Source organism: Lepeophtheirus salmonis, chromosome 13 (assembly GCF_016086655.4).
Source record: "Lepeophtheirus salmonis chromosome 13, UVic_Lsal_1.4, whole genome shotgun sequence".
Taxonomy (NCBI): Eukaryota; Metazoa; Arthropoda; class Copepoda; order Siphonostomatoida; family Caligidae; genus Lepeophtheirus; species Lepeophtheirus salmonis.
This window is the reverse complement of record NC_052143.2, coordinates 30,530,843-30,543,123: the sequence shown is the minus strand read 5'-3', so window position 1 is coordinate 30,543,123 and position 12,281 is coordinate 30,530,843.

Genomic DNA, 12,281 nt, shown 5'->3' with positions numbered 1-12,281 from the left:
GTTAGTGTCAATATTTATGAAAAAAGGGGTTTCCTTATTATAAAACTTGGTGGGTTAGGCCCTCAAAATGGAGGACATTAAATTTGTGACGTGACTTGAAAACACTCTATAACTTTTATTACTCTTAAATTTATAAACATTGGATGGAAAAATGCATAAATTGAAATGATAAGACCTGCTGCTATATTAAAAAACAAGAAATGGAAAATTAACGTGATCATCCTGACAATTTGAAAAATATTTGGGAGTAGAGTAGCGGAGATGAAATGACATTTCATTAGATTAGCTATGAGATCAAGGAAATAATCACAAATTCCAGTTCTATCTAGCATTGATATATACAGGAATTACAACGATATCGATCCTCAATTATACTCCGAGTCCAACCATGTTAAAAATGAAATATTTTTTATCCAAATATAACCAAAAATGACTGCGCTAAAGATAAAAAAATAAACCCTGTATATTTTACTTCGAAATCACCCATAATATCATTGACTTGAATGTCTTTTCGACATATGAGACGTTGACACAATGTAATACTTATGATTTGAGCCCAAAATTTCCTGTGTATATGCGGTATTTAAGGTACAGTCTTACATTGCCAAACAGACTAGATACAGGCCATTCTACATTAATTCCACTGGTTTTTTACTAGCTACGAGCTAGTGGGTTATCGAATCCTAACTATAACTCCGCATTAAATCCTCATTATTACTCTTCGTCTTTCAAGCACTAGTGATTACATTAGACTTATAGGTTCTTTCTTTAGGAGTACCGGAATAACGATGACAACTTTGGAAAATATTACTACTATCAGGTTGCAATTATAAAAGGGAAACCTCCATCTTCATATTTCCTCCCTTAAAAAAAATTTGACATACTTTATTTATTATATAGTAAATAATAATTTTTCTTTTCTTTATCAACTTAACAATGTTACACTTCTTGGTATTTATAATAAGATCAACTCTTATTTCCTTCAATCTAAAAGGATGTTTCCTTGAGGGAATTACGGCATTTCATTATGCAAACATGAGATACAATTTGACTAAATTGAGTCAAGCAATTGTTCTTTCATAAAAATTTTGCTAATTGTCATAAAAAAGTCCTTCAAAAGTAACATTGATTCAACTTTAGAGCCATCTAGTGATTAAAAAATATTTTAAGCAAGTCAACATGTCTATATTTCTAAATAACAATCACAAGGAACACCAAATATTGAACTCCACCGATGCATATATAGAGATGTTTTTTTTTGTAAGAGCGCGAGGAGAAGGCGGGAGCGAGATATATGGGATTACCAAATTAAGACTCTTGTTAATATCAGCTCCCTGCTATATGTTTTTTTAGGGGTAGGGTGGAGAAAATGAATTACTGCTTTATAGAGGATATATATTAATTTTATTATGCATTTTAAAATTAGTTTACACCGAAAATAGGCGTGAATTCTTCCTTTAAAGGAGATGTAACCACCACCACGATTGATTAAATAATGAGCAAAAAAGAAGAAAGAGATGTGTGCAGCCTGGCGTTGTCTTGATGATGCTTTGTTGTCTCCTTTTCACCAACGCTCGCCACTTCTGTTCACAGTAGAGGGCAGAATTGAGTGGGGAAAAATTGCTCAATCTACTCCTGTGCAACACGAACCGAAAAAATATCAGGCAAGTATACATTATACATTTTCTTGATCGCTTTCAACGGGGTTTTCCCTTTCAGGTAGAAAATAAATGTAAAATTTGGCAAATTTCTTCCTTTGAGACCTACATACTAGACGCACGATAATTCAACCCCCCCACCTTGCAACAATTTATTGTTTGAACCGATGTGACCAATAATGAACCAATAAACTTAGTTAAAAAAAGTGTTGTGACATATCAAATTACTTTTTCCCCAACCCAATATTTTATAACTTCAATGTGGCAGGGATTATTGGGAATGACATAAATTCTTTATTCATGTATGCTGAAAAAGAGCATTAAATAAGAATTTATATTTATGATATGTTTGACGAATTTTATTTTACTATTATTATTATTATCCTTTTTTATTATGCGAAATAATGGCTCGACCATATTTTTAGAAATGAAATAATGTATATATTTTTTTATTATTATTATGAATGGTCTCTTATAAAAATTTCTCTTAGTTGTATTTATATGTAGATATCAAAAGGATCACAAGCCATGACTAATGTTTTGAATTTCTTTGCAAGTAATCTATTAATCTTTACATTTGGGCAACATTTGGAGTAAATGAGTATGAAATTAATTTATTTATCAAATAATATGTAATTATTTTGGGAAATTAGAAATAACTATTCGGTAAATTCATAGCTTTTTACTCCCACAACCTCTCCATAAAAAATGAACAAATACATATCAAGATTAATAGAAAAATAAAGATGGACCATCATGGCTTGGTAGAATGTATTGTACCGACTTCTGGGCGAGATAGGCACATTTGGGACAAAACACGAAACCAGTCATAGTCTATGACGTCATTATTACTAGAATTTTCAATTTGATGTATCGTACCGACTACTTGGAGCAAAAAAACAGATTTTAAGGAAATATGCAACCACTCATACACTCTGACGTCAATATTATAATACGTGGTTGAAGTCAACCACCAGTCGTACACGTCTTATCATATAATCTTGTATTTCTATTAACCTTGATATATATCACGACTCTACCTCACGGACACAAAAATTTACTCTCTACTTTTTGCCAGCTTTCGTTGTTCTGCTTCTTTTTCTTTCATATGAGTTCTGAATGTTGATTGATTGAATTTGAGTTCGTTGAGTCAGCGTAAAGAACTAATGTAGTTAAACAGAGTTGTCCAGATAAATTGGAAAAATCTTTTAAGGCTCATAACGAACGAACTAGATGGGTTAGAACTATAAATATTTGATTATTTCAAAGCTACACCTAATGAAATCCGAATATTCGTAATGAGATTCGCCTCCCTCGATAGCTTCGGCTACACATCGACGGGCAACTACACCTTTTAGGTGCATGTCGACGGGGAAACCTTGCAGTTTCCCAGACCCTAAAAACCACTGTCAGCTAGCACTGGGATCCAATGACAGGACTTCCACAGCGGGAGCCAGTCCTTTGGCCGCATGGAAGCCATCATTGCCGCTAAGGGCGGCTAAATTTATTATTAAGGAGCTCAATCACACATCTAATTATACTATTAATTTTGTTGAAATTCTATTGTTAATGAATAAATTATATTTTGTTGAAGTTTTAAAGTCAAAATGTTCAGATTTCAATTGACCATTCGGTATTGTGCTCAAAAATCTTATATTTTAAATCGTGCCTCAGATCTGTGACTACGGAAGGATGCAATAATAACATGAATGTTAAATAAATTGTCGTTAATAAAAAGGGCTTATTAAAAATATCAAGAATAATTATCTCTAACCCCTGTACCACATGGTCACAAAAGTGGCTTCTGGTTCAGGTTGGTGACCTCCTCGATATATATCAGCAAGTCAACGGACCGTGGCTGTTTTTTCTGCAAAGGAGAAGCAAAATATTCATTGCATTTATTTTTTTGATTGACTGATGCCTCTATTATTTAATGGTGGAGACTATCATTACCGATAGGTTTGGCATAAGTCTCAAGGAGTGAGATTGGCTCATTGCTCTTACAATGAGAGAAGAAAATTACTTTTAAGTGGAGGCTATAATAGCAAAGACTCTCACGATAATTTATCAGAGTATTCGTCCGCTCAAGAAATTCCTAGCGCACTCCCGCTCAGTTATTAATTTTGTGAGCTCTATCTCGATTCTGCTCGTTTTTAGAGCAATGAGCGAGCTCCCGCTCAATTAAAATGAGTGGCACTAATTTTTCCGCTTGTTTATGAGTATTTGAATTTCACTACTCTTTATGATTGCAATTAATTTTCTAAAATTTATATATATTATTTATTCCAATTAATTTGTAATTTATGGATGTACAATAAAAAAGGATTACTCTTCCTGCAGGTATGACGCAACAATCTTGAGATATAATCAATGGATTTTTAAACTGTTATACATTTAATATTTTTATTTTATGAAAGGAACTTCTACCCATCTTTTAATAGCTTAAAAAAATGGAAAGAAATAGATGGAAATATAATTAAGGTTTTGTATATTTCAAAGGACTTTTGACAATCCTTTGAATACTATTATGAATATATTTTCATGATAGTTTAAAATCTACAACATTTTCTTGGTTAGCTTCCATATCTAAACTTTTTTAAATCAAACTCTGCTGAATAAAGAAAAATCGTTTGGAAAATGAAACACTCTCTAAATGATTAATGGTTTGTTGATAGAATAGATGCATATATTATATTAATGTAAAAAGGTTCAAATAGAAATAGTTTGGATACATATTATTTGAAAACTTGTCACTCACATGATAAAATAAAATACATAAAATGAAATTAAAAAAAGGAATAAAGAATAAAAATGGCTAGTCAACACAAAATGAAGAATCCTAGTCACGGGCCTATGGCCTTTCAAAATTTGGAGTGCCACTTCTTAGATATAGATCTGTTTAGGGGACTGCTTACTCTTATACACTTTTATTTTTAAATTTATAAGAGATATTTCTTACAGATTTGTTGCAAATTTATCTATTTTGTCAGTTGAATCAAAAACTTTGCCCTTAACATTGCGTTTCTTTTGGATTGTGATTCAATTCAAGGATCGTTTGAAAAGTACATACAAATTCCAAGAGATGGCACTACTGGAGTGTATTAAGGTAATGTTTAGTTAGTGGCATTTCTTGGAAGAACATGCAAGGAGAAATCCTCATCAATACTCTGGAAAAGGGTGCATATTATTCATCGTTTTTGTACCTTTTTGAAACCCGAGCTGCAAGAAAAACGCCAACGATTTAACCACAAAAAAAGTCATTTTCCATCACGACAATGCACCAGGCAACACCTCAGTCGCCAAATTAAAGGAAATAGTCTTCCAACTCGAGATAACCACAGGATTAGAAATCTCATGCACCTTCACTCTTCTATTATCCATCACCATATCATGGACTTTATCAATGATTTCTGGAGTAGTAACCTCAACCGGACATTCAGAACGTTCTGCGTCACTTGTGCACTATTGGATACTCCAAATTTTTTAAAACTACTAATAAACTGTTCTAATCGAAGGTGCAGAGTCCCCATAATATTAATCAAGCTTCTTTTTAGTCTCCTGAGGGGTTTTGTCTTTCATAAAGTAATGTTTAATCAACACTTGAAATTCTTTTTGTCCATTTTTTTTTTTGAAAATCCCTCCATTTCCTCGATTCAAACGAATGTCAAACAGAAAGAAATAAACCGATCTGGCTGTGTTCTTACAATATAATTCTAAAAACGAAAGCACTAAAAAAAAACTAGTGATCCCTCTACGCTAAATACAAAACTCTTCTGAGAGTTAATTCATGTTTATATACCAGTGTTTAGATTCTATTTAGATCTTGACATATACTGTCAATGCAATAGAATTATGAAATACATCAAAAAACATTCACAAAAACAAACAGAAACTGTGCTAAATATTCGATGCTAAATGCACACCCCTGCAATATTTCATGAATATCACAACATTGTATGGTATACATCAGGGATCATTATATACAGTGTACTCCATTATAATGTAGATTATATATGCACAATCTACAATAGTTCATTAATACGACTACATTGTTATTTCTTAGATCAAAATATGTTTATGATATATATCCAAGAGCACTATAGACATTAAACTCAGTGACTTTTTTTTCGGTACAGACAGACACACTTTCTGTTATCAATATATCTATAATAAAAATTTTGGGGGAACTTTATAAGTTTGTGGGACAGCTGAATCCCTCCCCTCTAAGTTCCAGGAACGCCTCTGTTATTCACCTTGTTTTTAATAGTTTTAGGAGATTTAAGAAGTGATCGATGACGTGCATTTTTCCTATTTTATAAAAAATAATGTGACTGGACTTTCTAATCAACAACTATCACTTGAAGTAGGCTTACCTTTAAGAATGTCATGCCCAAGAGCCCTAATTTTTTTGCGTTTTTTCAGTCTTCCACCCAGAAAAGGTTATTGTGAAGGCATTAAAGTGGGACCGTCGATTATGTAACTTGTGACGTCAGTAAAAATAAACACTTCATATTTCAAAATAGTAATTCAATTTATTTTTGAATTCTATCTTTTAATTTTTCAAAATATATAAATAGACTCTGAGTAGAAATGTTCTAAATGAATAATTAAATTAACTAATTTTTTATGGGTATCTTAGTGATACATATGGGTCATTATTGAATGATTATGTGAATTAGATGCAAATATTTTCTAGAATTATTTATAGGTCATTTTAAAAAAAAACCTTATAGAAAGTTATTAATTGTATTAATGGTCCTAATTGTTTTGAATTAACATTAAAAATAAATGTGTCAGGCATTTGTATTTTAGGGGGAGAAATTTGAATAGTTTTTGCTGATATCTTTAGTTGTTTAACTTCTATAAATATATGACGTCCTTACCTTTATTTTATCAAGTAACCTTTCCTCCAATATGAAACTGAAAAAAGGTCCGAAATCAGTTGCTGGCCAGCCAATTCATCCTAAATATATAATTATATATCAAAAATTGTTAGGAATTATTCCCAACTTAACATTCAAAAACTAACTCAAATTCAGCCAACTTGTTACCTTTATATATTTCTAGCTCTATATTATCTATTAACATCTATATTTGATAGAAGATTTTCCGCCTATCTTTAGTTATGTAAGTTCGTTAACATAAAAATATATCTTAATCAAATAAACCAGCAAATCTGAGACTTATTAGATTGAAGACCCTGAATTTTTTTTTGAGGCACACCATAATTATTATTGACATTCCATAAATGAATATCATTTTATTTATATTATCCTTGTTTGACCACACGTTAGAGAAAGTTTTTTTTGGGGGTAACCTAGTGTGGATAGGAAGAAGACTATATAGCTAGTGATGCGAATCATGTGTATTTTATAACTGGCCCGTCCTTTTGGAATTGCTCATCTGAAGAACGAATTTTCCTTTCCTTAGCAATTGTCATGATTATTTAATTTTTGAGCAGGGAACTTTTCTTTCTACCAAATTCAAAACTTGATTGAACATTCGTGAGTGCTCATAAAAGATGGATGATAAACTTGATGATTTTTTGCAGAGTTATAATTTTAAGTCCTTGTTGGATTGAGGATCGACATCGGAGTAATTCTTGCCAATGTTTTTTTATGTCCTTCTCTCCTTCCTCCCTTGTCACAGCTGATTATGGCTGATCTAATGCAACGTACTGAGTGTTATTCTTTATCTCCCCCGAAACATTTTTCAAATTGTTAGGGTTACCATATCGATTTTCGAATCTTTATTTTTTAACATGCCCATTCTACGCAGAATTTGCATCACTGCATACTGCTCCTAAAACTTGCTTTGTTAAACGTCTCGGTTAATCCTAGAGAAGGAAATATATTTTATTGATATGGACTTCAAAGATGATTCCTACGTCAGATGGAGTAAATGTAAAACTATAATGCTTAATTATACTTAATCAGTGCAACTCCATCTGACCAATTAAGGAAACATAAAAATAATAAAGTGTATCTTGTTGTCAGCTGTAAATGTTCCTGCTTCTTTCCTCTTTATTAGTGTTGATGGGTTCAATTTGAATGAACTCCTTCTAAGCAGTGAGCAATTCCTAACAATAATTGAATAATAATTCTATTGAGCCTGTTTAATGTACGTCACGACTTTCCTGCATATGAACGGCGCTTGAATCACGACAACACTCTATTGGATATTAATTAGTGATGAGACAATTAATGGAAATCGGAGAAGTGAGTGTTAAACTAATGTTTAATTTGAGATTCTCATTCTTACGTAATATCATTATTACTGTAATTTGACTCTTTATTACTGTTTTAAGTTACATATATATATATATATAAATAAATATCCCAAATAATGAAATTTTTGCTTTTTACTAACATTTTATATTTGAAATTTAATATAATTTTTAAAATTAAAAAAAAATTTAATTTTTTTTTTTTTCAAGAAATCTTATTTAGAAATTTAATTTTTGTAATTTTTGAAAATTTTGGAAATATTTCTCCAAAACATGTAATTTTTGTAATTATCTGTGGAAAAAAAAAATTTCTTTATAACTGTAGATTTTTTAAAAAAAAAAATAATTTTTTTGAATTTTTGAAAAAATTTAACTATCAAACTTTATATTATTTTAAAAAAAAATCTATTATTTAAAATTTCTTTACAAGAAGTTATTATTTCAATTTAAAAAAAAAATATTCAAAAACGAATAACCAGAAACTCCTGTACATTTTATAACAAGATGTGATACCCTTGAAAGCGTACGAAGCAATATATGGAGGTTTAGCTGAGATCTGCAATGTAATATGAAATACTTCTTATGTTTTTTGACAGAATTATTGCTACCAGTCCTTTTGGTGATGTTTTTATGGAAAGGTGTGATTTTGACAGTAAGCGCCAACTGTCTTGAAATGGCAATATGTGTGTTTGCCATTACTTTAAGAGAGGGTTTTATTTCATTATGGTGTGTTTATATTTATGTTAAACTAATTTTCAATTTATGCTTTGGTTTAGAAGTGATGTTTTTTTTTATGTTTTTTTTATGTTTTGTTTTAAATTTTATAAACGTTGCTATTAGGTTTTTACTTTATTTGTAACAATAAGATGATTGCATTTTGATTTACAATATACCTTAACTTCTGGGTTATATCCTATACTCACGGGTTGTTGTATTAAATTTGAGATTCCATTACCTTGGGGCGGCTGTATTGTCTAATAGGATTCAGGGGTAAGAATGAGGCAATTTTTTTTTTTTTTTTAATTATTAAGGTTCCTTTAATTGGTTAGATGGAGTTGCACTGATTAAGTATAAGTAAACATTACAGTATTACAATTACTACATCTAACCTAGGAATCTTTTGGTTAAATCCATATACATATACTATATTTCCTTCCCTAGGAATCACCGGGGTGCGAACTTACACACATCAAGTTTAAGAGAATAACTCCCGAGCGTCAGAACGTCACCTGAAAAATTTAAAACATATTGTGAATATTTTTAGAAAACATCGTCGTCTCTCAGATAAGCTATAGCTTTGGTAATTTTTATTATTGTAATTTTTATTATAACTTCTATCGTTATCTTAATATTTGTGTCCATTCTTTCAATATTTTTGTTAATTCTTTTCATTTTTATTTTACTTCCCATATTGTTAAATGAACACTTGAATTTTTAAGTCGAGACGTAAAAAATAACTAAATCAAAATAACAGATGAATTAGTCTATCCCTGGAGGTCTAATTTTAAACTAAAATGTTTGTTTTTATGCAATTCCTCTAGATATTTTATTTAATTATTTCTTGTATTAGAATGTAATAGTTAATAAATAAAAAAATACCACAAAAAAAAATAAAAAAGATGTCAGTGTGTTTTGTTGTTTCAAAAAAGTATATTATAAATCAAAAATATAAGGAACATTTTTTTATTTTTTACTCTTTTATTTTAATCAAATTTGATATGTCAAATAACCTATTGTTTATTAGGGAATTTAAAATGAAATTTGAGATCTGTAACTCAATCCTCATCAGAATTTCTTTTTATCATGAAGTTCATCAAAATGTAATACATTATTTGATAGCTATTGAGTTATTAAAAGTTCTGTTATAAAAAAATATAGATCTTGGCCATATATTTTGACCTTAAATATCTTAAACATTAACTTATCTATTTCAAACAAAATAAACAGCGCGTTAAATGTTTTGAATAAAGAGCACTCACCCTTTGAAAAGTGCAATAAAATCGCTCATTTATTTAAGTTTGTATTACTTTTCTGGTTCTACCACTTAAGATATCATGGGGAAAAAAAAATAAAGAATAATTTTAAAGATTGCGTAAATAGACGGTTGAAGTTATATCTCAAGATAAGCTAGAATCTGTTTTTGGTTGATGAGGTTGCCTCTCATGTAGATGTCCACTTTAATAAGACTCAAATATAGGTTCCCAAAATAGAGATACCGCCTGCTCCTTCCTTTGTGGAGATACCGTTGGATTTTTTATTTTTTGCAAACTAATTTTCCAAATTAAAATACGCTTTTCTTATATTTTTATGTAGTAAATTGACATAAGATCTCAAAATCTTAAGCAAAATCGTGCTAATTATGAGACTTTACAACATGATATTGCACGAAACCTCGTACATACATGTCCCCTAAGACAGTGGTTCCCAAACTTTTGGTGCCCAAGGCACACCAAAAGACTAATAAAAATTTATTGACACACATTTTATAATGAAACCAATCATTTGGATTATTATAAGCTATTACAAATAATGTATGGTCGTCATAAATTGTACAGGGACACTTAAGCTTAGAATATTAAATTTAGTTGCATTAATAAAGAGTGGTCAAATTTAAATACACATATACGAGTAAAAAAATGAGCACCCCTCATTTTTAATTCAGTCAGAGCGAATTAAGGGAGTTAGTAACTTAGCGGAAGAGGGAGCCCACTCAGAATTTATTGACCGAACTAATGCCCTGGGCTTGGGAGATTTTATAAGTTTAATGAATGTATTGGATACTTCTAAAGGGCAATTAAAATCTAACGTTAATATAGAAATTAACGTTAATTCGTAGAAGAATGCGAATATAATCGGCACTCCATTTTAAGAAAACTCATTCTAGCTTGCATTTGTGATGGCGAGCAACTTATATAAAGAATTTACATAAATTTATCTATATTCATATGAAAAGAACCCAGAAACGTAATATAGTAAGTAAATAGGTAGTATTTTTTACATCTAAATAATATGAAGAAACGTAATATCATATATTCACAGATAAATATATATATATATGAGAATTGAATATCTAATTCCCTTTGATTTCATATGAATTTTTTTGAAATTTTATCACAAATACAAAATATTTAATCATCATCATCAAAGGGATTCAAAAATACTTGCAGGAAACTCTGATATTACGGAGTATCACACAAACATAGGAATACAGGGTAGGGCAGCAAAACGCGAAATTTTAATTTATGTATTTTTATGAAAAGCTTTAGTGATTATTTTTTGATATTCTGTTTCAGTGGTCCTTTTTAAATGAACAAACTATTCTAATCATTTGGTCATTTCATCAGCATGAGCGAGCAACAAGCAAAAAGGCAGTCTATTTCAGATCTCCTAGATGCTTAAGTAGTAGATCTTGGAGACTGGTTTTTAAGTTTGCTAAGATGAAAAATAAAATAGAGAAAACTTCTCCCAGATATCAGTAAGTGGAGGGGAGAATTTAAACAGGGTTATGAAGTTCTTCTTAACTTTGTCCATTTTTTTGAAAATCACTCCATTTCCTCGATTCAAACTAATGCCAAACAGAAAGAAATAGACTAAATGTTAGTGGGTGTTTTCCAAGTGATGATACTAACTAAACATAACCTCGATAAACGCCAGTAATGCTATCTCTTGGCATTTGCACAGACTTTTCAAACGACACTCGTATGTTATGGCAAAATATATTTTCCACAAATAATTTAAGGTTTAAAATGGGCTTCCCTAAACTTGAACTCATTGCTTATGCATTTTTACTTTCATTCTCGAATATACATAGCTAACCATTGCAATGGAGATAACTTCTTGCTATTCGACAATGGGAAATACGATGAAGATTGTAAATTAATTTTTGTAGCAGAAAGGGGGATTATGGAAATATTTAATTACATTGGGCTTGCTATAGAACTTTCAAATGCTGGCCAGGCATATATTATCAGTTTTTTGAATTAAGTGCCATTATAGGACAAATATGTTTAGCATGTCTTTTCATGTCACTTCCATTTAAATTGCAGGATATATACTGCTCCGTTTTCCTCGCCTTGAAGGGAATAAACAGAGCTCTGGAAACGGAAATTTTCATGATTGATAATGAGAAAACTCTGTTGAGTTCATTTGGCAAAAATTTCCATGTAAACAAATGAATTGCAAAAGATTTCATGTGAAGGAAGCCCGAAAAATAAGTGGGAAGACACATTTATGTTATAATACATATATCTGTATAAGTGATTAAGGCTTACTGTTGGCACAGGGTGTGTCCTATATTTAACATCTAACACAATTATTTTACTAATACATTTTCTCATCAAATAATCGTACGGTTTAAAAATAAACAAGGTCAAATGAAAGCAGAATAAGAAAAAATG